The 22,705-nt window shown below is 33.4% G+C and overlaps 2 long non-coding RNA genes across 2 annotated transcripts in view; both read right to left on the bottom strand.

The window, feature by feature from the left end:
* The window catches only part of LOC145738482 (uncharacterized), a 288,003-nt gene that overhangs the window by 53,278 nt on the left and 212,020 nt on the right, over positions 1-22,705 (bottom strand). The window lies entirely within an intron of this gene.
* Positions 1,638-16,303, bottom strand: LOC145738436 (uncharacterized). Its single transcript, XR_014180746.1, has 4 exons — positions 15,351-16,303; positions 15,031-15,218; positions 2,380-2,536; positions 1,638-2,320 (listed from the first exon to the last, which is right to left on the bottom strand). It is a non-coding gene; the product is annotated as an uncharacterized LOC145738436 (long non-coding RNA).

Genomic DNA, 22,705 nt, shown 5'->3' with positions numbered 1-22,705 from the left:
AGTTAAATCAACTTTATTAAAGTTCGGCTTAATTCGTTTAAATTCGTTGACTTTCGGAACTATCACTGTCATACTTGTCATCACTCATGATGTAAATTGCTGTCTTCTGTCAGTCTGTGAAGCATCATAATCCTAACAAATGTTGGTTCCTGGTGTGTATATTTTTTTGATTCATTAAATTCTTGCAAAAATTTAAAAAATGGATGAAGAGGTGTATTTTGGATTGATTCTCCTTGCTGCAGTAGTAGGCATATCTATTACTAAAAAACGAAGAAGGCAACGTAGTTACGAAGTGCGGCCTATAAACGGATGTAGGAAAGAGTTGGGAATGTACAACAAGTTTGTAAAAGCCATGATTAATCAAGATCGTGAATACTATAACTATTCCCGCATGTCTCCTGAAATGTTTGCATACTTACTAAAGTTGGTAAAGCCTAGGCTTACAAAATAAAAAACTACAAAAACGCCAATATCTGCAGGTCAGAGACTAATAATAACTTTGCAGTAAGTTGAATACTAGTATGCTAAACTTCTACAACTAATTTATTTACAAATGTTGTGTTTGTAGCTATCTAGCTGAAGGCTCCTCGCAACAAGAAGTAGCCTTTGGATATCGAATTGGTCGGGCAACCATGTCACAGATAGGTCAAGGAAACTGTTGTAGTAATTTATGAAGTACTTCAGCCTATTGTATTGCCTATGCCTTCTAAAAGTGATTGGGAGACCATAGAAAAAGAATTTTTGAACAGGTGGAATATTCCTAACTGTGTGGGTGCCATTGATGGTAAACATGTTGCAATAAAATGCCCAGCAGGAACATCGTCAAAATATTATAATTATAAGAAACATTTCAGTTTAGTTTTAATGGCAGCATGTGATAGCTTTTACAAGTTTACTGTAGTTGATGTTGGTGGTGAAGGAAGTAACTCGGATGGTGCAATTTTCAAAAATTCAGGTTTTGGGCATCGTCTTATTAATAATAATTTAAATCTACCTAATCCAAAGCCCTTGCCAAATTTAAATGAAGTACTTCCACATTTCTTTGTGGCTGATGCTGCCTTTCCCCTACATACTCATATAATGCGCCCCTTCCCTGGGAACTTTTTAAGTATTGAAAAGTTAATTTTTAATTACCGATTATCCCGAGCCAGACGGGTAATCGAAAATACCTTTGGGATACTTACTCAGAGATGGAGAATATTCTATAGACCAATTGATGCTCTTATAGAAACATCTGAAAATATTGTGCTTTGCACGGTTGTGCTTCATAATTATATCCAAAAATGTGAAGAAGATATACCCATAGAGAAAGTATTGCCCAACGGGATATGTAAATACTGAAAATAAGTATGATGAAGTTATTCCTGGCAACTGGAGAAATAATAATTCTGTAAGAGCAGTTGGTCGTGTAGGATCCAATAATTCAGCAAGAGCAGCTCAAGACAATAGAGAAGTGTTAAAACACTATTTTGTGACTCCTGAAGGAGCTGTTCCATGGCAATTGGATTACATCACCAGAGGCACTGTTCCTGAAAAGTTCCGTCAAACCTGTACATTTTAAATTGTCTAGTAAAAAAAGTTTCAAGTGTGATTTAATTTGTCTCAAGGTATTAAAATATGTTTATGATTAAAATAAATTTTTAACTCATTTCATTATTAAATTTTATTTCCTTTTAAAACATAGAAGTATTTTAGAAATATATAGAAATAATTAAACACAAATAAAACCTTTTCAATTTTCATCGCTGTCAAATTCGCTTATCAAATCTAAAATTTTGGCCATCAGGGCATGCTTTTTTCTGGAGGTAGTAATTTTTGCTAAGGCATCGGCCACTAACAGTCCAAAATTGAGATCTTGATTGCCTTGGACATTTTTCTTTTCATCAAAATAACTTTTTGGCTTTTAAAGTTCTGGATAACTCAGCCAAATATGTGCTGTCTGTACTTTTCCTTTTTTTTGACTTAAAAACATTATTTGTCCTTAGTTCTGACAGGTCTTTTAATTGGGTATTGCTTGGTCCTGCTGCAGTTAAGACAGTATTAGTTACAACTGGAACCTCTTTCTTTCTTGTTTCTTTCCCATCTAAAACATTTGTTGAGTAAAAGAACAAGCCAGTGTGTTTTTTGATCAGAGGTAAACAAATACTCCATAGGTATTCAGAAATTACTTTCTTCAGTTTTTTCCTCACTATCTTGTCGACTCTCGCTATCTGATGGATATTCAACACTTGATTTTTCTGTAAGAATAGACATTGTGTTCCAAGGACAGTCATCAGGGGAACTTAAAGGGGGACTCACAGTTTTATATGTCCCTTTTGTTCTACAATTTTAAGAATTAGTACCTAATTGTTAGACATATTGTATAATAATATGCCTTACTTTCTACTCCTTATAAATGGTTGTAAAAACTTCATGGACTGAAAGTAGGGCCAGGGAGATGGAGTAGAGCCGGACCCTGAGGGCACACATCTTATTGTTCTCAGTTCGGTGCAAAAACGGTTCCGCAGAACGTTCCACCGTTGTTCAGCCAATGTGGCTGCAAAGATGTGTATTGCATATTTATTTGAAAATGTGATTTTGATCTAACTTACGGGATAAATATCTTTTTTCGGATAACAAGGAGGCAATAGTTTTCCACGCATTTTCCCGCACTATTTTGTTTTTGTAGCTTTTGTTAGTTTTGTCATATAAGTATGGATATTGCGATACGTAGTCTATTAGACTTGAATCGTCTTTTTCCATAATTGGATTTTTTACCGAAAAAGTGGTTTAAGAACAAATTTTTTAAATTATTTTAATAAAAATTTTCTTTATCCACAAAACACGCGTAATGACGATGACAATAGAAACGGCAACGTCAAAATCAACGTCGAACGTCCAGTAAGTCAAAACAGTTATTTATTTTTCTAATTATTAATTTGTAGTATAAACCTAAACAAGATTTCTTAGTTTAAATATTAATTTTAGTGGAAATTTTAATTTAATTTAATTCTTAAATGGGAGGTATAAAGCAGGCATAACTTTGATAAAATTAAATTGACTTTCACGAAAATATAGTTTAATTGTTAATTTGGAGGTATAAACAGGGGACAATGTCTGGTTTATACCTCCAAATTAACAATTAAAGTAAATGTTCATTAAAGACAAATTTATTACCCGGTTTATAGTTTATACCTCCAAATTAACGAAAAGTTAAATTAAGTTAAGTTTTAACTTAAATTTAAAAAGTTAAAGCCACATGTTTGCCAACTTTAAACTAAGGGCAAATTCTTGAAACCTTCGTTGTGATAAAATGTGAAACTTGATTTGTTTTTTCCTTCATTCCCTGTTTATCGGTCTTACTCCATATCTCCAATTTCATTTCCATCGTTTTGTCAAGGATACACCGATTCCAACTAGTGTGGTAACCACAGCCAAAGAAAACTTCATCCATTAGTTATTATTTTAAATTTTACAAATGATTATTTTATAGCTGAACTTTTTCATGAATTTTTCACCCTCTTTAGGTTAGAATATGTCTAAAATACGTCAAAGCCAAAAAAACACATCTATGTCATTTAATTTAGCATATCTTGAAAAGTATAAACCACAATAATTTTCATTCAATTTTACATGTAATTAAAATTTAATTTAATTTTTTAATTTGGAGGTATAAACCGAGCATTACATGAGTTACGAGGCACCCTTTTACGTAAAATGCAAGTTAAAGCAAGTACTTAGGTATCGCTGAATAGACATAATATTGTTCTCGGGAGTGTTTGTGTTAGATTTAGAGTTAGTCAGAGCTTAGCATTAAAACTAGTTAGACGTATTACGTATTATTATTTTAGTGTATTTTCTAATAAAGCTTAAGTTAATTATTTTTAAAAAGGTATTTTGCAACACCGGTTTCGTAATTGGCGCAGTCGGTAGGATTGGCAAAAATTGATACATCGAGTATTAATTTCCGGTACGGATTATTGCCAATCTAAGAACATTTCGAGTGAAGATCCTGTTTCCGAATGAAGATCGGTTAACTGGACTATCGATCAGGAACCATCTGAAGAGTTGCCTTGTACCAAGTAAATTGGAAATTAGTCAACCATCGATTAATTTCACGGGCAAGACGGAATTTGGACTGAACTACATCGTCACCCAAACCTGAAGCTCATAGGATGGAAGATATTAGTACTAGTGCTACTTATGTAAGTGCAATTTTCTAGATGTCACATGACGATTTATCGAATCTATTGAGTAATTTATCTATCGATAAGAAAGAACCTTCAAATAGCTCTGACTCCACTTTAGAAACTAAAGTGCTAACTAACTCAAAATCAAATTCGAATCAAAATCAAACAATTAATTTTAACGCTGATTTGTTAGCAGAAAATCTTAAAAAGCTACAAACATCAGGTAATTTACAATTACATACTAATATTAATACAGATTTATCTGAAATGGCTCTTCAGTTTAAGCCAGAATATATTAATTGTGTGCCTCAGTTTGATGGCAATCCAAGCGAATTAAATCGATTTCTAGCAACTTGCAAAACTTTAATCGAACAATTTTATGATGTAACTAACAGAAATTGCTTCCAAAATACTTATTTATTACATTGCTTAATTGGAAAGTTAACAGGAAGTGCAAGACTTGTTGTGAATGTCCAAAACGTCTCCACCTGGGACGAACTAAAATGTACGTTGTATAGACACTTTGCGGATACTCGTGATGAGTCGTGCCTCAACAGAGATTTAGTTATGCTTAGACAGGGTAGTAACGAATCTCCCCAAAATTTTTATGATAGGGTTTTAGAAATATTGAATTTGTTAGTAAGTTTTGTTGATGCTCATGATACAGTAGAATCAGTAACAATTAAGCGTAGCTTGTATCAAAACTTAGCGTTAACGACATTTTTATCGGGATTGAAAGAACCCCTAGGAAATACAATTAGGTGTATGAAGCCAATTGATTTAGCTCAGGCAATCTAATTTGTCATACAGGAAAATAATGTTAGGTATTTCCAAAATAACACACACAACCCATTTAAACAACACCCACATAAAACACAAACAACTAAACCAGTTATAAACTATTTTCCAACCCATCAACCACGATTTCCTTCATTTTCGAACCCGTCAATGACTAATTTTAATGGTAACTTCAATACTAACACATCCCACAATCAATTCAGACAACCTTTTCCATCCCAACCTATACCTATAAGGCCAAATAACAATTTCCGACCTCAAAAATTTCCAACCAATTCTCAAGTGTTCGGAAGACCAAACACTAACGTTTTCAAACCCAATAGTTCAAAAATTTTACCTACTCCAACACCTATGTCGGTGTGCACCCAACAAACATTTAGAACTAATAGATCAAATCAATTTCCGGGACAACGTCCTTCACAGGGCAATTTCCAACCACGAAGGAATATGCCAACAATCGAAGAAGTCTATAATACGGAACTAGATACAACCCCTAATGATTATTTTTATAATTACCCCGAAAATGATCATTATTTGCAATATAACAGTGATTTTCCTAACGAGGAACAAATCGACTTTTCAACGAATAATCAATATCTAGATCAATCGACAATTGAAGACTCCCAAACGTCTAATGAAACTGAAAATTTTCACCAAGCTTCCAAGGACAATTTGATCACATAACAGACAATCCACTAATTTTTAATCTTAACCTAAACTCGTCTAGTGAACTTGCTTATGTGATATTTCCAGAACAAAATTTAAAAATTTTAATTGATTCAGGATCTAGTAGATCGTTTATGAATCCAGATCTAGTACAGAGGTTATTTCCAACGCGAATAATGTATGAACCATTTGTTGTAAGTTCAACTTTTCAACAATCAGCACACGACCATAGTGCATTAATTCCAGCTTCGAAATTGTTTAAATTACCAGATCCGCAAGATTTAAAATTTTTCTTATTTAAATTTCATTCAATTTTTGACGGCTTGTTAGGACTTGATAACCTTAAACTTCTACAAGCAAACGTAAATCTAGACACTAATCACATAATAACACCTTATGCAAAAATTCCTTTGCAATTTTATAAAACTAATTCTGATTTAAATTTAATCACGGTTCAACCACGAACAGAACAAGTAATAAAAGTTAAAACGTCAATTAAAAATGGAGAAGTAATTATTCCACACACTAAAATTCAGAAATGTGAAATTCCAGAATCCTTAAGTTTAGCAAAAAACGGTTGCGCAATAACAACAATTTTAAATAATGGAAATTCACCAATAACTATCGACTTCTCAGACCCAATCGAAGTAGAAAATTTTGATATATCATATTTTGAGAACATTGACTTTAACAACGTTAATGACTGTCCATCACATGACTCAAACTTTGATATTTCTAAAATACGTGTTGACCATCTAAACTCCGAAGAAAAAAGTAAAATCTTAAAATTATGTCAAGAATTTTCAGATATTTTCTATAACGAAAATGTGCCTTTATCGTTTACAAATAAAATTAAACATACTATCAAAACTAGTGACGAAACCCCTGTTTACACAAAATCGTACAGGTATCCTTTCATTCATCGACAAGAAGTTGATCGCCAAATTAAAAAGATGTTAGAACAAAATATCATTAGACCATCTGATTCTCCTTGGTCTTCACCCATTTGGGTTGTACCAAAAAAATTAGATGCGTCCGGTAAACAAAAGTGGCGCGTCGTAATCGATTATAGAAAACTGAATGAAAAAACCATCGATAAAAAGTATCCACTGCCTCAAATTACCGACATTTTAGATAAATTAGGTAAATGTCAATATTTTTCGACTATAGACTTAGCATCAGGTTTCCATCAAATCGAGATGCATGAAGATGATATTCCGAAAACCGCTTTTAACGCAGAAAACGGTCATTTCGAATTTCTTAGAATGCCATTCGGTCTGAAAAATGCGCCAGCAACCTTCCAGCAGGTTATGGACTCTATATTACGCGGAATTCAGAACGAAAAGTGCTTAGTCTATTTAGATGACATTATTGTGTACTCAACATCCTTGCAAGAACATATGGAAAATTTAAAATTAGTTTTTCAGAGATTACGAGATTCAAATTTTAAAATACAGACAGATAAAAGTGAATTCTTACGACATGAAGTAGCTTATCTAGGACATGTTGTCACTCCTTCTGGTGTAAAACCAAACCCAGATAAAATTTTGGCCATAAAACGATTTCCAATTCCAAAAACAACCAAACAATTAAAAGGATTTTTGGGACTTTTGGGATATTATCGTAGATTCATTAATAATTTTTCCAAATTAACTAAACCATTAACAAAATGTCTAAAAAAGGGAGCCAAAATTGAGCATAACGATGAATTTGTCAATTGTTTCGAGACCTGTAAAAACCTTTTAATTAATGAACCAATACTGCAGTACCCCGACTTTAGTAAGCCATTCAATTTAACAACGGATGCAAGTAACGTCGCGTTGGGAGCAGTATTATCGCAAGGGCCGATAGGTCAAGATTTACCAATCGCGTATGCATCTAGGACTCTAAATGACTCTGAATTAAATTATTCCACCATAGAAAAAGAGTGTTTATGCTTAGTCTGGGCAACTAAATATTTCAGGCCATATTTATTTGGTAGGAAGTTTAATATAATAACCGACCATAAACCATTACAATGGTTATTTTCGCTAAAAGATCCATCTTCAAAATTACTACGTTGGCGAATCAAGTTAGAAGAATTTGATTATCACATTATCTATAAAAAGGGTAAACTGAATACTAACGCTGACGCCTTGTCACGGATAGAAATTCACGTTAAAGAAACCCAAGACACTGAAGCATTTGATATCGACAAGTATGTAAATGATGTTTACAACGATCATATGGCACCTAGTACAAGTTACGATTTGGATCGGATTTATGTTATCGCTCAACCGGACGACGAGCAGCCGTGTATCCCTGACGATGATAATAACACCGTTCATACAAATGCTGATCAAGATCCTGTAGTTGGTATTCCGATTTCAGAAACTGCTGTTAATTATGGTACAAACCAAATAATAATCCAAAAGGTATTTCATTCACCCGCGAAACACAGAATTACAAATTTGTTTGACAAGAAACGTCGAATTACTGTACAATTCTCTGAAGACGATTTTGAAAAAAGTGTCATAACATTCATTAAGGAAGCTGTTGTACCAAATAAACTTTATTACCTGTATTTTGAAGATCCAGATATTTTTGAACCATTCGCTGAAGTAATAAGAAAAACCTTTAAGTGGCCATCTCTTAAATTCTTACGTTGTCTCAAAAAATTAATTGATGTTACGGATAAAAACGACATCAAAGAGATAATTCAAAATTATCATGAAAGTAAATCTAACCACCGCGGCATCGAAGAAACGATTAAACGTTTAAGAGAAAGGTATTACTGGCCCGAATTAAAACAATCTGTTCAAACTTATATAAATGATTGCGAGATTTGTATAAGAAGTAAATATGAGAGAACCCCAGTCAAAATCCCAATGAATGTGACTCCAACTGCATCAAGACCTTTTGAAATTATTCACCTTGACACCTATACTTTTGAAAAAAACAAATTTCTGACAATTATTGACAGTTTTTCGAAATATGCACAAGCATATCATTTAAATTCACTTGCTTCTGTGGAAATTGTTGATAAGCTTTTAATATTCTTTTCTCACCATGGAATACCCAAACAAATAATTATCGACAATGGCACCGAATTTAAAAATTCAGTGGTGACAGAATTATTAACCTTGCACAAGATTAAAGTACATTTTTGTTCCCCACATCACCCAGAATCAAATGGAGTTATAGAAAGATTACATTCAACTCTTGCTGAACACATTAGATTACTTAATAATCAAAATTATTCAGCCGCTCCGATGGAACAAAAAATGATTTATGCCATACTTGCGTATAATCATACCATTCACTCTAGTACTAATCTAAAACCAATTGATATTATACAAGGACACGTAACCTCAAATGACATTTTCGACCTAAAATTAGATCAAATCCTTGTCAACGATTATGTCAATTCACATAAAGAAAAAGCAAATATTCTCTATTCTCAAATTAATGATAAATTAATTAAAAAGAAAGAATATTTGGCTGAAAAAAGGAATAAAAATACAGACGACCCTGAAATATTCCAACCTGACCAAACCGTGTACTTAAAGAAACACACTCGTCAAAAACACACAGACAAATTTACACAACCGACTAAACTAATTAGTATAAATACGAAAAAGAAAACAGGTGTTACGGAAAAACAAGGAAAAGTACATCTCTCTAATATTAAACGCCCTTTAATTAGGAAAAAATATAGTTTTGAATAATAAAATTATTTTTCAGAATTCTGCAAAAGACCCGTGCAGTCGACGACAAAATTACAGTCAAGACGTTATCGGATAACCCTGGACTAATTCCAGTTAACCTAGGGCATGCAAAATTAGAAGAGTACTCCTTTACACTTTTCAATTTCTACGACTTAAATCCAGTAATTATAGAATTAAATAAGTTACAGAATAGGTCTATAAACATAACCGCTTTAATAGATAGACACATAGAATATAGAATAGAAACGCTTAATTACATTAAAATATTATCGTTAATTCAAGAAAGAGTAGAAAATAAGCTAAAAGAGATAATTCCTCACCCAGATAGATATAAGCGCGGACTAATAAATGGCATTGGCTCCATTTTTAAATCAATCACAGGAAATCTAGACGCTTCAGATGGAGAACGTTATGATAATCTAATACAAGAACTGCAAAATAATCAAAATAAGTTAACTTCGAGAATTTTGGAAGGAAATTCTGTATCACTCAATTTAATAAAACAATTTAATTCTACTGTTGAAAAGATCAGTTACAATGAAATGCTACTGGACTCGAGATTGCATCAAATCGAGTTAATCGTACAAAAAACCACCTTTAAGGAAAATGCTAACTATATTAAAGACACACTAAATCAAATTATTAATATCTATGAAATTATTGATTCTGTGTTACAAGATATAGAGAATGCTATCACTTTTTCCAAACTTAAAGTTTTGCATTCAAGCATTATAAAAACAGATGCTTTGTTTTACGAGCTACAACGTATTCAAAAAGTAGTTACTGCCAATCGAATGCCTCTAGAAGTTACTTTAGAGAATACACTCTTGTACGAAAAATTCATAAAAGTAGAAAGTTTTATATATAAGAACAAAGTAAATTTTGTTTTCAAAATTCCAATCACCCATCCAAACGAATTTAACTATTATCGACTCTATTCAACACCTGTATATCATCAGAGTTATTTTAAGGTTATCATACCAGAAAATAAATTTCTTTTAAAAAATAAATTGCACTTCTCATACCAGAGTACCGAATGTACTAAACTTAAAAATCAGTACTACTTATGCGACAAAATGGAACTTCAAGATGATAGGCAAAACGCATCCTGCACCATTCAATTATTAGAAGATAATGGATTTTCACCTGCCTGTCACCAAATCGCAATACATATTGCCAGTCCAATAGTCAATCAACTGGATGACTTAAGTCAATGGATAATAGTGTTGCCCAAAGAAGAACTAGTTCAATTAAAGTGTACAAATCAAAATGAACGTCTAAGGCTACTGGGAACATACATAATGAACATACCAGTACATTGTGAAGTTCAGTTTAACAACATATTGATCAATAATCGGCAACCAGCAGAAAATTCCAATCAACTAATTCTTTTCCCTGATTTAACAGACAATTTGCCATTTTTACCGACGTTGAGCTTAAGTACTCAACCATTGGAAGAAATCAAATTGGACGATTTGCAGAAGCTAAAAAGCCAAATTTTGGAAACCCATCCTTCGTTAAGCTTTTCGGACATTTCCAAAACTCCAAGTTTTTGGACAATTGCAATTTATGGACTCTTGATCCTGCTGGTCATCTACATTGTCATAAGGAAACTAAACCTGTTAAGTTGCGGTAAGAAGACCATGATGGAAGAAAATCCTAAGGAAATGGAGCTACCACGTGATGTTCAACTACCCCGTCAAGCCGTATAGTTGAAGCTTCCAGGGGAGGAGTTACGAGGCACCCTTTTACGTAAAATGCAAGTTAAAGCAAGTACTTAGGTATTGCTGAATAGACATAATATTGTTCTCGGGAGTGTTTGTGTTAGATTTAGAGTTAGTCAGAGCTTAGCATTAAAACTAGTTAGACGTATTACGTATTATTATTTTAGTGTATTTTCTAATAAAGCTTAAGTTAATTATTTTTAAAAAGGTATTTTGCAACACCGGTTTCGTAATTCATGTAATTAAAATCAAATTAATTTTTTTAATTTAAAAGTATAAACCGGGGCAGGGATGTGCAAATGACCACTTTTTTTGATTTTGACCAGGGCAGTGGTCAAAACTGGTTAAAACTGGTCAAAATGATTGAAACTGGTTAAAACCAACAGAAAAAATTTATTCCTAGAATAAAAAATTAAAAAATATATAAATTAGGTGTTTACAAAATGTAACAAACTGATTTCTGTATATAGAATGTTAAATTTAAAAATAAAACAAGATAAAAATTTTGAAAGGTAGGAAGACAATGATGACTGGATGTAGATATAATAGGCAGGTTTATAATTTGTTGGCTTTTTTTTGTTTAAATGTTTCTTTTTGTTTAAAATAATTTTTTTTTTATTTTGAGTACAAATTTTTGAATATTTTGAGGTAAAACATTTCTTAAAAAATAATTAAAACAAATATATATTTTTTTAATTTTGAACTTTTTGGTTTTGACCCGTTTTGACCACTAAAGTGTCCAAAACAAATTTGACCAGGGCAGTTTTAACCGGGTTAAAACCAATGGTTTAAACCACACTGTCCAAAACTTGCCAACCCTGAAACCGGGCAAAATACTTTTCAAGTTATGTTAAATTAGATAGCATAGATGTGTTTATGACTTTGGACATATTCTAACCTACCAAAAAACAAAGTGTTAGTGTACAATGATGATTATTGTGTTAAAGGTAAAATGAAAACTGTATTGCTTTTTATTTTTGTTAATGTTACTATCATTAAGCTGGATTCATAGTTCTAGTTCCGCAAGAAGAAGTAATCAGTAAGCTGCAGTAAAAATAAATAATATACTTGTAACACTACACACTAATTCATATAGCGAATTCGACTGGCGGCACTAGTGCGCACTATTCTGCACTGAAAGCACACTCGCCCGGTGCTGGTTGTTCGACTGACAAAGTTCTGCACTGGTTTTGAAAATATTTATGTTCGTCTCGGAAATGCACCAATTTAGTGCGGTCTGTGAGAATTCGGTGCGGTGTTTTAGCACTTAGTGCAAAATTTTAGAACTGTGCTGCTAGTATAGTTCTAGTTCAGTTCTGGCTAGAGAAACAAACAAATAAATAGAAATGGTGTCAACGGCTTTACTTGAAGATTTTTTATTAAACACGTCATCTAGCAGCGAGAGTGATTCCTCGGATGAAGAGTGGTTAGCTTGCTTGGGACAATTTGATAAATTAGACCAACCTAAAGTTAACAATTACGTGGAGGTTGTGAAGGCCTATTCTAATGATCAGGTAAATGTGGGTGCGATTTTGTTATCTGATATTGGTACCTACCCCATTTATAATACCTGCCTACCTACTTTAAATGCTATTTAATCATTTAACATCCGTTATTATATATTTTGACCTATAAAAACTTATTTTATGTGACTGTATCCTCCTATATCAGGTAAGTAAATGACTCTCAGATTTAAAGACAAGAAGTAATAGTTTTTATCAAGATATTACAGAGATTGCAAGATTAGTAAATCTGTGTTAATAAGATTTATGAATTTGCATTTCTAGTAGGTGGCTAATACAAATATTATTTATTCAATAAATTTAAATTTTTAAAATTTTAGTTTAAAAAGCACTTTCGAGTGACCCATGGTACTTTTGAAAAATTATCTGCTAAATATGGAGAATCACAAATATACAAATCAACAATAGGTCATGGAGGTTCTTCACCTATAAGCCCAGCAACCTTCATATTATTCTTTTTATGGTTAGTTTTCACATTGCTTACTCTACAGGGGACAGAGTGATAATAACATGATTATTTTTAGGTTTGCTGGGAACAAGTGTGCGCTTAGGGATGTAGCTGACCGTTTTGGAATAGCTGCATCTAGCGGTCATTCCATATGCACCCGAATTATGTTGTTTCTTTATGACCTGGCCCCAAATGTAATAAAATTTCCTGAAACACCAGAAGAAAAAATTAAAATCTCTGAAGAATTTTTTAAGGTAAACTAATTACCTAATTTGCTATTTATGTTACTTGGGACTACATTGGAGACTGAATTTGGGCTTGTTTGTGGTCAAAATCTGTCTAATTGTTTTCTTAATTATCTCTCAAAATCGATCAAGATCAACTCTGATGATGTTCTAAGGTGCAAAATGAATGAAATTTTTATTTTTGTTATTTTTTAGATTGCAGCCTTTCCTGGAGTTTTAGGCTGCATAGATGGAACCTACATCCCGGTTCATTGTCCGGCAGGCAAAATTAAATCAACTTATGTGAATCGACATGATTTGCCAGCTGTTACCCTGCAGGCTATATGTGATGCCAATAAAAGATTTTTGGATGTATTTACAGGCACTCCTAGCAAAATCCACGATGTCAGGGTATTTTCAATGTCATTAATTTCCCAAAAACTGCCAGGTTTATGTGGAGATGAGTATCATCTTTTGGGGGACTCTGCCTACCCTTTAAGGCAATATTTGATTACCCCTTACAGAGACTACGGCACTTTGACCGAACAACAGATAAAATTCAATAAACGATTTAGTGCTACTAGGGTTAAAATAGAGAATTCTTTTGCATTGCTAAAACAACGTTGGCGCCAGTTAACCAATTTAGACTTCTTTGAGGTGGATAGGCTGATCAATTTTATTATTGCCTATTGTGTTTTACACAATTTATGTATTAGCGACAATGACGAATGGCACATCTCCGATGATACTACAATAAATGCTGAGGATGTGACTGAAGAAGTGGAAAGTAATTTAAGCTTGCGTCGTTTGGGAGAAGAAAAAAGAAACAACATAGTTGAAATGTTAAACTAAATAAATTTGAATGAGTTCCACTTAAGACCTTTTCAAAACGTGTTTCATACAAATTTTTTTCTAATTTTGACCAAATAGTGGTGAAAACTATCTTTTCTAGTTATTTAACACAAATATTCACTTTCAAACCACCTTGTATAAACTGCTCCTTTCTACGGAAATGCATTAAAACAAATAAATGTTTTGAACTTTTCATAACTAGTTGCAAAAGTAATACTTTTTCCCGATCTGATACAATATTTAAGAACCGTATTTCTTCCATTTTTCTATGATACCCACTTATAATTTTCTTTGTTTTTTTTTTATTATTTATTTATTGGCAGTATTAGTACTTTTTAGGTTACGTTTGTAAATTTCTAGGTTACCATAGTTCTGTTTTCTGTCAATTGTCAATCCCAGTCCAATCAACCTCATTTTAATAACTGCACTGGTGTGGCTCGCACTTTTTTAGTGTCGCGTGCTAACTGCACCTAATCCGAGTTAGAGCAACTTTTACATGGCACTGAGAAAATGCGAATTGAACTGGGGTAGGCCGTGCACTCGGATAGTGCTTCCCAGTCGAATTTGCCAATAGTTTGACAAATAAGTGCAAGCCACATTAACCGCAAGCAGTAAGCAGCCAGAAATGAATCATTTTCATTTCTTACCTTGCTCCTTACTGCTTCCATCATAGACTACTGGTCTTTACCCCCATTCATAGATTTTTAGAATATCATGTGACAAATACTTTCTTTTGCTTTTGCCTAAAAATGACAACCCACAAGATAATAAATAAAATTTTGATGGTTTATAAGACTTTGGGGTTATGTTATTTCCTTCTTACTAAAGTCGAACTATGAATTGACATGGCTACTACTGCTTGCTGCTTACTTCTTGCGGAAATAGAACTACAAATCTAGCTTTAAAACAGTTAACTCACCTTAAAACTTGCTTTTTAATCCACTGTTGTACCTAATGTAGATAGTTTAATATATTGCACACAATTTTTCTTCTTTAACTTGACTTGATTGCAGTCCCTGGGAAATGTAGTCACTTTCTTCATAAGAGTTGTGCTTTTTCATCCACATGGAAAAGTAGTGATGTATGCAGCATATACCAGTTGCAGATCTGTAAGACTAGTCGAATTAGTTACTAGAACCACCCTTAAAAATGTTAGTACAATTATGTGTAGTAATGATGCATCAGCAATAGCATGGTTTATTACATAGGTTAGGTATGAAATTGTCATTGTAATCTTACCTGGGCCAGCAGCTGTTGTAACCATTGTAGAAAATCCTTAACCGGAATCCAAGTCTGTTACTGTAATCATTGGCAACACTGTGGTCTGTAAGTCATTGTAATGTTTTTTATCGTTTGTCAAAAAGATGTCACTATGTCATTTGAAAGTACAGTTAAAAATTATTACTGCACTGTAATGTAGAGTGTGTATTAAAAAGGAAACTTTGAGGAATTTACTGTTCAATTAAGTTTTTAAAATAAAAGTTATACTTGACGTGTAATTAGTTTTTTCACTTAACACCGTCGAAGCAATCCAATAGGTTATGGGCCCAGAACGGATGCTTTAAGTGGAAAACTAAAGTTGCTAAAGGTGAAAGGAAAAAGTCTGTGAGGAAGCCATTTTGTTGCATTAGGAAGCTATTCAGGAATACCGGAATTTGGTAAAGATGTCAGAAAAACAACAAAGCTGGTTCACTGTGAAACCTTTCGATGGAACGTCATTCTCTAACTGGGAATTCAGAATTAAACTGTTACTGGAGCAGCAAGGAGTCCTATATGTGTTATCAGAAGAACCACCTATGGAAGCTGAGGTCAGTGAATATGAAAAGTTTCAGAAAAGCGATGTAAAGGCTAGGATGGTTATTGTACAAAGTGTAGCTGATAACATTCTGGAAATGCTGAAAGATAAGAAAACTGCCAGGGACATAATGCATACTTTAACTCAAACCTATGCAGAGACAGGTATTTCCACTCAAGTAATGTTGCAAAAAAAGCTACGAAGCCTAAAATATAATAATTAAACATCCCTGAATGTTTTTCTTACGGAATTCGATCAAACAATTAATGAGTTAAATGCAGCTGGAGGTAAGCTTGACAAGAACGAAATTATATTACAACTTTTATCAGTAATGCCAGAGACATATCAGGCTGTAACAACAGCTATTGATATTATGTTCTGCCAGGATCAGAGTGTAGTTACCCTAGATTTTGTGAAAAGCAAACTGCTTTTGGAGGAGGCTCGTCAAAACAGGTCAAAAAGTCAGAATGAAGATCAAAATTTAGCTTTTGTAGGATATCAGAACCATTTTAGAAGAAAATCATACACAGGTCAACAGAGGTCAAGCTCGTGTGGAAAATGCAAATGAAACAGGTTACAAGGGAAATTTTCCATTTAAGTGGAATACTGTCAAAGAATTGGTCACAAAAAGTCAAATTGTTTCTTCAGACAGAGACAACAAAGGGAAGGAACCTACCAAAGTACCAATAATGTTCAAGGATCAGGACTTTATGATCAGGATCAGGATCGAGATCAGGATGGTGCATCAGCAATTACATTTCTATGTTCCAATGAAGACACATCTTTGCTAGAACAGGTCAGTACAGTAGCTAGTGCCAATAATACTACTTTGAATGTTGAAAATGTGTCTGTTGTTCAATTTGTCATAGACAGCGGTGCAACTAATCATTTAATAGGAAAACATTTAGACAAATTTGTGAAAAACAATGTAAATATTTGCCAGAAAATAAATGTTGCAAAGGAAGGTGAAACATTAGTTGCTGAAAAGGAAGGGTGTCTATACCTACATTCTAAATCAGGCTTACCAGTAACTGTTAAGAATGTATGGGTATGTGAGAACTTAATGCATAATTTGCTTTCTGTAAGAAAACTGGAAGAATGTGGATTTGAAGTATCATTTAAAGACAAAAAGGTGTATATTTTGAAAAATAAAGTTACTGTTTTGGAAGGAAATTTAAAGGGGAATTTGTACATAATAGATCTTTACTTGAATAAAAATACTTGTTTAGTTAACCAAGGAGTTGAAGAGCAAATGTTGATACACAGGAAAATGGGGCACTCAGCCAAATATCCTGCACCCCAATTATGTGAAATCTGTCTGAAAGGCAAACAAACCAGGTTACCTTTTGTTAATCTTTCTGAAAATAGGAAACCATCAAGAATACTAGAAGTAGTTTCTACAGATCTTTGTGGGCCGATAAATCCCGAAACACATGATGGTAAAAGATACTTTTTAACATTTGTTGATCACTACTCACATTTTTGCATTTGTTATTTGTTAACTAACAAGAAAACAAGACAAAAAGGCATTAAAATTCAATATACAGTTGCTTATAACCCGGAACAGAATGGTGTAGCGGAACGTTACAACCGCACCATAATGGAAAAAGCAAGGTGTATGCTTTATGATTCCAATTTAGACAAATCATTGTGGGGCGAAGCAGTGCGGTCAGAGACTCGTGGAATAGATCAAGAAAAGTGTCCAGCAGGAATTTGGTATCAGGCCCCTCCTAACTTGGCCAAAATAAAATTGTTTGGGTGTACTGCTTACAATCTTATCCCTAAACAATTACGAACTTCAAAACTGGATCCTCATTGTAAAGCAATGATAATGGTTGGCTATGCTGATAATGGGTATCGCTTGTGGGATGAAACTGAAAGAAAAATAGTTCATGCCAGAAATGTTATTTTTGAAGAGGTGAAACCAAAGTTTGCAGAAATTTACTTGCAAGACAATCAGAAAAGCAATGAAATTGAAGAAAACAAAGAAAAGGAGAACACCGATAAAGATAAAATAAAAATTACACCACAGCAGAATGAACCTCAAAATGAGCAATTGCAAATGCTGAATAAAAATTCAGAATCTGTCAGAAGAAGCACAAGGGCCAAACAACTACCTAGTTATCTAAAGGACTTTGAATTGAGTGGATGGTGATGAAGAATCTAATTTGTTCAGCGCATTGTCAGTTGAAACAATGCTAATGGAAGTGTCAAACACCTACAAGGAAGCCGAAAAAAGGGATGACGGATGGTTAGAAGCTGTTCAGCGAGAACTTCATTGTTTGGAAGAGAATGCTACCTGGGACCTAGTTCGACCACCTGAAGATGTGGACATTATTGACTCAAAGTGGGTTTTCCGGGAAAAACTTGTTAATAGTGTTGTGACAAAAAGAGCTCGTTTAGTGGCAAGAGGGTATCAACAAACCTCTTTAAGTGAAGAAGTGTACGCACCAGTAGTAAGAATGAGTACGATTAGAGTTTTACTATGTTTGTATCTTGAATTTGACTTGAATGTTAGACAACATGATGTGTCACTGCATTCTTGAATGGAACAACCCTGTTTATATTGTCACGAATAACATAAATTGCACTAAGTTCCGTTACCTAGTCGGGCCCCGGTCTCCCCTAGTGCACTGTCTGAATCAGCAAGACCGGCAAATTGGGGTCACGATGTGGGTATTTAATCAGCGTCTCAAGCCATCGACGACCACCGAACTCTGGGGTCATCCCCAGAGGGAGGTCACGAGCGACAGTCCGAACTTTCTAGTGCCCGGACGGCTCGTTACACTTGGACGGCTTGGCGACACTTCAGAAGGGCTTACGCACATAGACCCACACCCACACACCCTCTCCTGGACGGTGTTCGATGCTAAGAGTGCCAAATAAAGACGACATACTTAAGCTACATCTTGTTTCTCTTCCTACGCTACCCCCAAAACGTGACAATATGAAACAACCAGAAGGTTTGAATGTCAATGATAAAAGTTTGGTTTGTAAACTGAAAAAGGCGCTTTATGGACTCAAGCAAGCACCCAAGTGCTGGAATTCGCTTTTTAATACTACATTACTTAATTTGGGTTTTCAGCGTTCTATGAAAGATCCATGTTTATATTTTACCAATACCATTTATTTACTTATACCATACATGTCGACGATATGATAATGTTTTCAAAAAGTAATCAAGAATTGAGACAATTTGATAAATAGTATATCAAAATCTTTCAAAATTACAGAATTGACCAACAGGAATTTAGTGTTTTTAGGTCTAGAGATAAAAATGTTGGGTGATCATTTATTTATAACACAGAGAGAACTTATCAGAAGATTGTTACAAAAATTTAAAATGTCTGATTGTAAAATGTCGCAAATACCAATGCAACCGAAGTTAAAATTAACAGCAGGAAATACGAATAATGTTTCTTCAAATATTCCATATAGGGAATTAATTGGTGAACTTATGTACTTAATGTTAGGATCAAGACCAGACCTATGTTATACTATAACCTTTTTTAGTCAGTTTCAGAACAGTTATGAAACAGAACACTGGAACTACTTGAAATCTGTTCTTAAATATGTAAATAATACAAAGAATTTTGGTCTTAAATATACACAGTCAAATCAGTCCAGTCCTGTTAAACTTATCACTTATGTAGACTCAGATTTTACTAATGAAGCAGACAGACGAAGTATTTCTGGTTTCTTAGTGAAAATGAATGATAATGTTGTATTTTGGAAATCAAAGAAACAAAGTGTAGTTGCACTTTCTAGTGCTGAAGCGGAATACGTGGCATTATCCTTATCTGTGAGTGAAAGTTTCTTTTTCGGGTATATCTTATCTGAAATGTTAAAAATTGAAATTTTTCCTATTACAGTTTTTGAAGATAATCAATCATGCATAAGGATGGCATCTACGTTAGAAACAAACAAAACTAAACATGTTGATGTAAAACATCATTTTATCCGTGTTTCACAAGGAAAAATTACTTTGAATTATATTTCAACTGATTTACAACAAGCTGACATTTTAACTAAGGCTCTTACAAAACAAAAGTTTATTTGTTTTAGAAACTGTTTGAATGTTGTTGAATTACCGTGCTCAGAGTTGTGAGATGTTAATTTACTAGTTTAAGTTTTTGTTTCTTCTCTAAAATGTTAAAGTTTTTATTTTGAATTTAAATTATGTAAACTTGTTGATGTTACATACAATTACAGACTTGAGGGGGAGTGTAGAAAATCCTTAACCGGAATCCAAGTCTGTTACTGTAATCATTGGTAACACTGTGGTCTGTAAGTCATTGTAATGTCATTTATCGTTTGTCAAAAAGGATGTCACTATGTCTTTGTAAGTACAGTTAAAAAATTACTGCAATGTAATGTAGAGTGTGTATTAAAAAGGAAACTTTGAGGAATTTACTGTTTAATTAAGTTTTTAAAATAAAAGTTATACTTGACGTGTAATTAGTTTTTTCACTTAACACCGTCGAAGCAATCCAAGACATTTTACCTAAAAAAAACGGACTAACTATTAATTTTAACCTTTTCTTTGTAAAACATTATTTATTTATTTTTCTTTTAACAAATATTTAGGTGGATAGATTAAGCTTTGTTTCTGTAACATTGGCAGAAAGACCGGTAGGTCGATAGCCTTTTTCCTCGGAAATAGAGATTGTTTGTGTGTGTGTATTATATTAATACTGTGCACCCGAGCACCCACTGTGACGTCACGCGAGGTAGCGATTCGAGGAAACAGGTTTTGCTGATAGGGCCGCCCTCTTGGATCTGTTGTGTTGTCAAGTAAAATTTCCACTTGTCACTTTGCTTTTGTTTATTTGTTTTAGCATGCTGCTAAAATTAATTATATTTTTATGACAAAATCTAACAATTTAATTGGTGAAGATTATACACTAAAATCAAGTAAATGTATATTTTTTGATTGACATAATGGATACAACAGCTGCTGGCCCAGGTAAGATTACAATGACAATTTCATACCTAACCATAATAAAATAAATTTTGGTTTTTAAGTGAATTCAGATATAACTAATACTAAATTTAAATTATTTTTTTATAAACTACTTTGGTCATAAGCATTGATTCTATTCTTAGTCCTAATATTAATAATATAACTAAAATTTTGCTTTATAAACTAGGCTTAAGTCCCTTCCATTTCATCACATTCAGGACATTGTATAATACATATTAACTCAATGTTGAGCAATGCCGATTACTAAAGTGTACAATGATAATTATTAAACATAAAACAATAATGAAAAATGCATTAGTTTTCATTTGAATGTCAATTTAAGTAAAATCACTATACTGACCTTGAACCTTGCTTTTTTATTCACGGTTCTAATGTAAGTAGTTGATCCCATTGCACACAATTTCACTCTTCAACTTGATTGATATGTTGCAATCTTCTTAGTGGGTAATTTGTTCTTGGCTTAGGTCAAATTTCTTCATAAAAGTTATATTTTCTCATCCACATGGAAAAGTAGTGAAGTATTCAGCATATACAGGATACATATCTGTGAAAGACGCCCAATTTGTTAGTTGATCCACCCTTAAAAAATTGTCAGACTAGACAAATTTTTAGTAATGTATACAAGTGATGCATCAGCAGAGATTATTTAGGTTAGGTATGAAATTGCCATTGAAATCTTACCTGGGCTAGCAGGCGTTGTGTGCATTATGACCATTGAAAAATATACATTTACTTGAATTTAGTGTATAATCTTCACCAATTATTAGACTATTGTAATAAAAATACAATTATTTTAGCTGCATGTTAATTTTTCTGACACAACAAAACAAAAACAAAAGCCAAGTGACAACTTGGCATTTGACATCACAACAGATCCAAGTTGGCCTATCAGCGGAACTTGTTTTCTCAATGCGATACGCCGGGTGACGTTACAGTGGATGCTCGGGGGCACAATATGCACAATACCCAAGGAATTACAGGCGTTGTCCGTGGTTTGGTATTACTATTTGATAGTCCATCCTCACAGAGTGGAGACATTACGAAATGTGTTGTACTAAACTGTTCGACTAAACGAAATATCTAAAAATGTATATTTATTAAGTATTGGATTTATTGTTTTAAAAGAACATTGCAGCATGATGAATTGAATTATTTTAAGAAGACATACTTCTCTTGTTTTTATTAGAATTAAGGAAAATGTGTACCTAACCTTGTTTGTAAGTTGTTTCGTTAATCTTAACCTAGTTATTAGTCAAGATTTAGTAGTCTTGTCGAGTCACGTTTTACTGGTTGTCAAGTTAGTCAGTAGTCAAGTTAGAAAGTTTTTTTTTGTATAAATGACTGTTACTGAAGCGTTCTAAGTCTGTCTATTTGATAACATCAATCTTGCTCAATAAACCAAACTTGTTATATTTTGAATTCCACTCCACTTTAATTCAACCCTTGCAGCCACAAAGAACACGCAGTACAAGCTTCAACACAGCAGCACAAAGATGTTTTCTTTACAATTATAGTACTTGAGAGGCAGATGTTCAGCCTTATGCCGTAAATCCATTGACTTAATATCAATATTGAAATAATTTCAATGAAAATTTACCACTATTTACATTTTTGGTCACATAGATATGCACTAAGGACAATTGATTAAAAAAACTGTAGGTAACAATTGATTGATAAAATTTCAAGCTTCACTGTGGCAACATTGCATTTGTGTTATGGCCAGACCAAACCAGACGGAGAAGTACCGACCTAACCTCACAAATTATGTAAATTTTAAACTGTTACACCCAATTGTCGGCAACGTTGGCAACACCG

This window comes from Ips typographus, linkage group LG15 (genome assembly GCF_016097725.1).
Source record: "Ips typographus isolate SLU linkage group LG15, UJ_Ityp_2.0, whole genome shotgun sequence".
In the NCBI taxonomy this organism is placed as follows: Eukaryota; Metazoa; Arthropoda; class Insecta; order Coleoptera; family Curculionidae; genus Ips; species Ips typographus.
Note: the sequence above shows the minus strand (reverse complement) of the source record. Positions and strands in the feature narration are given on the sequence as shown.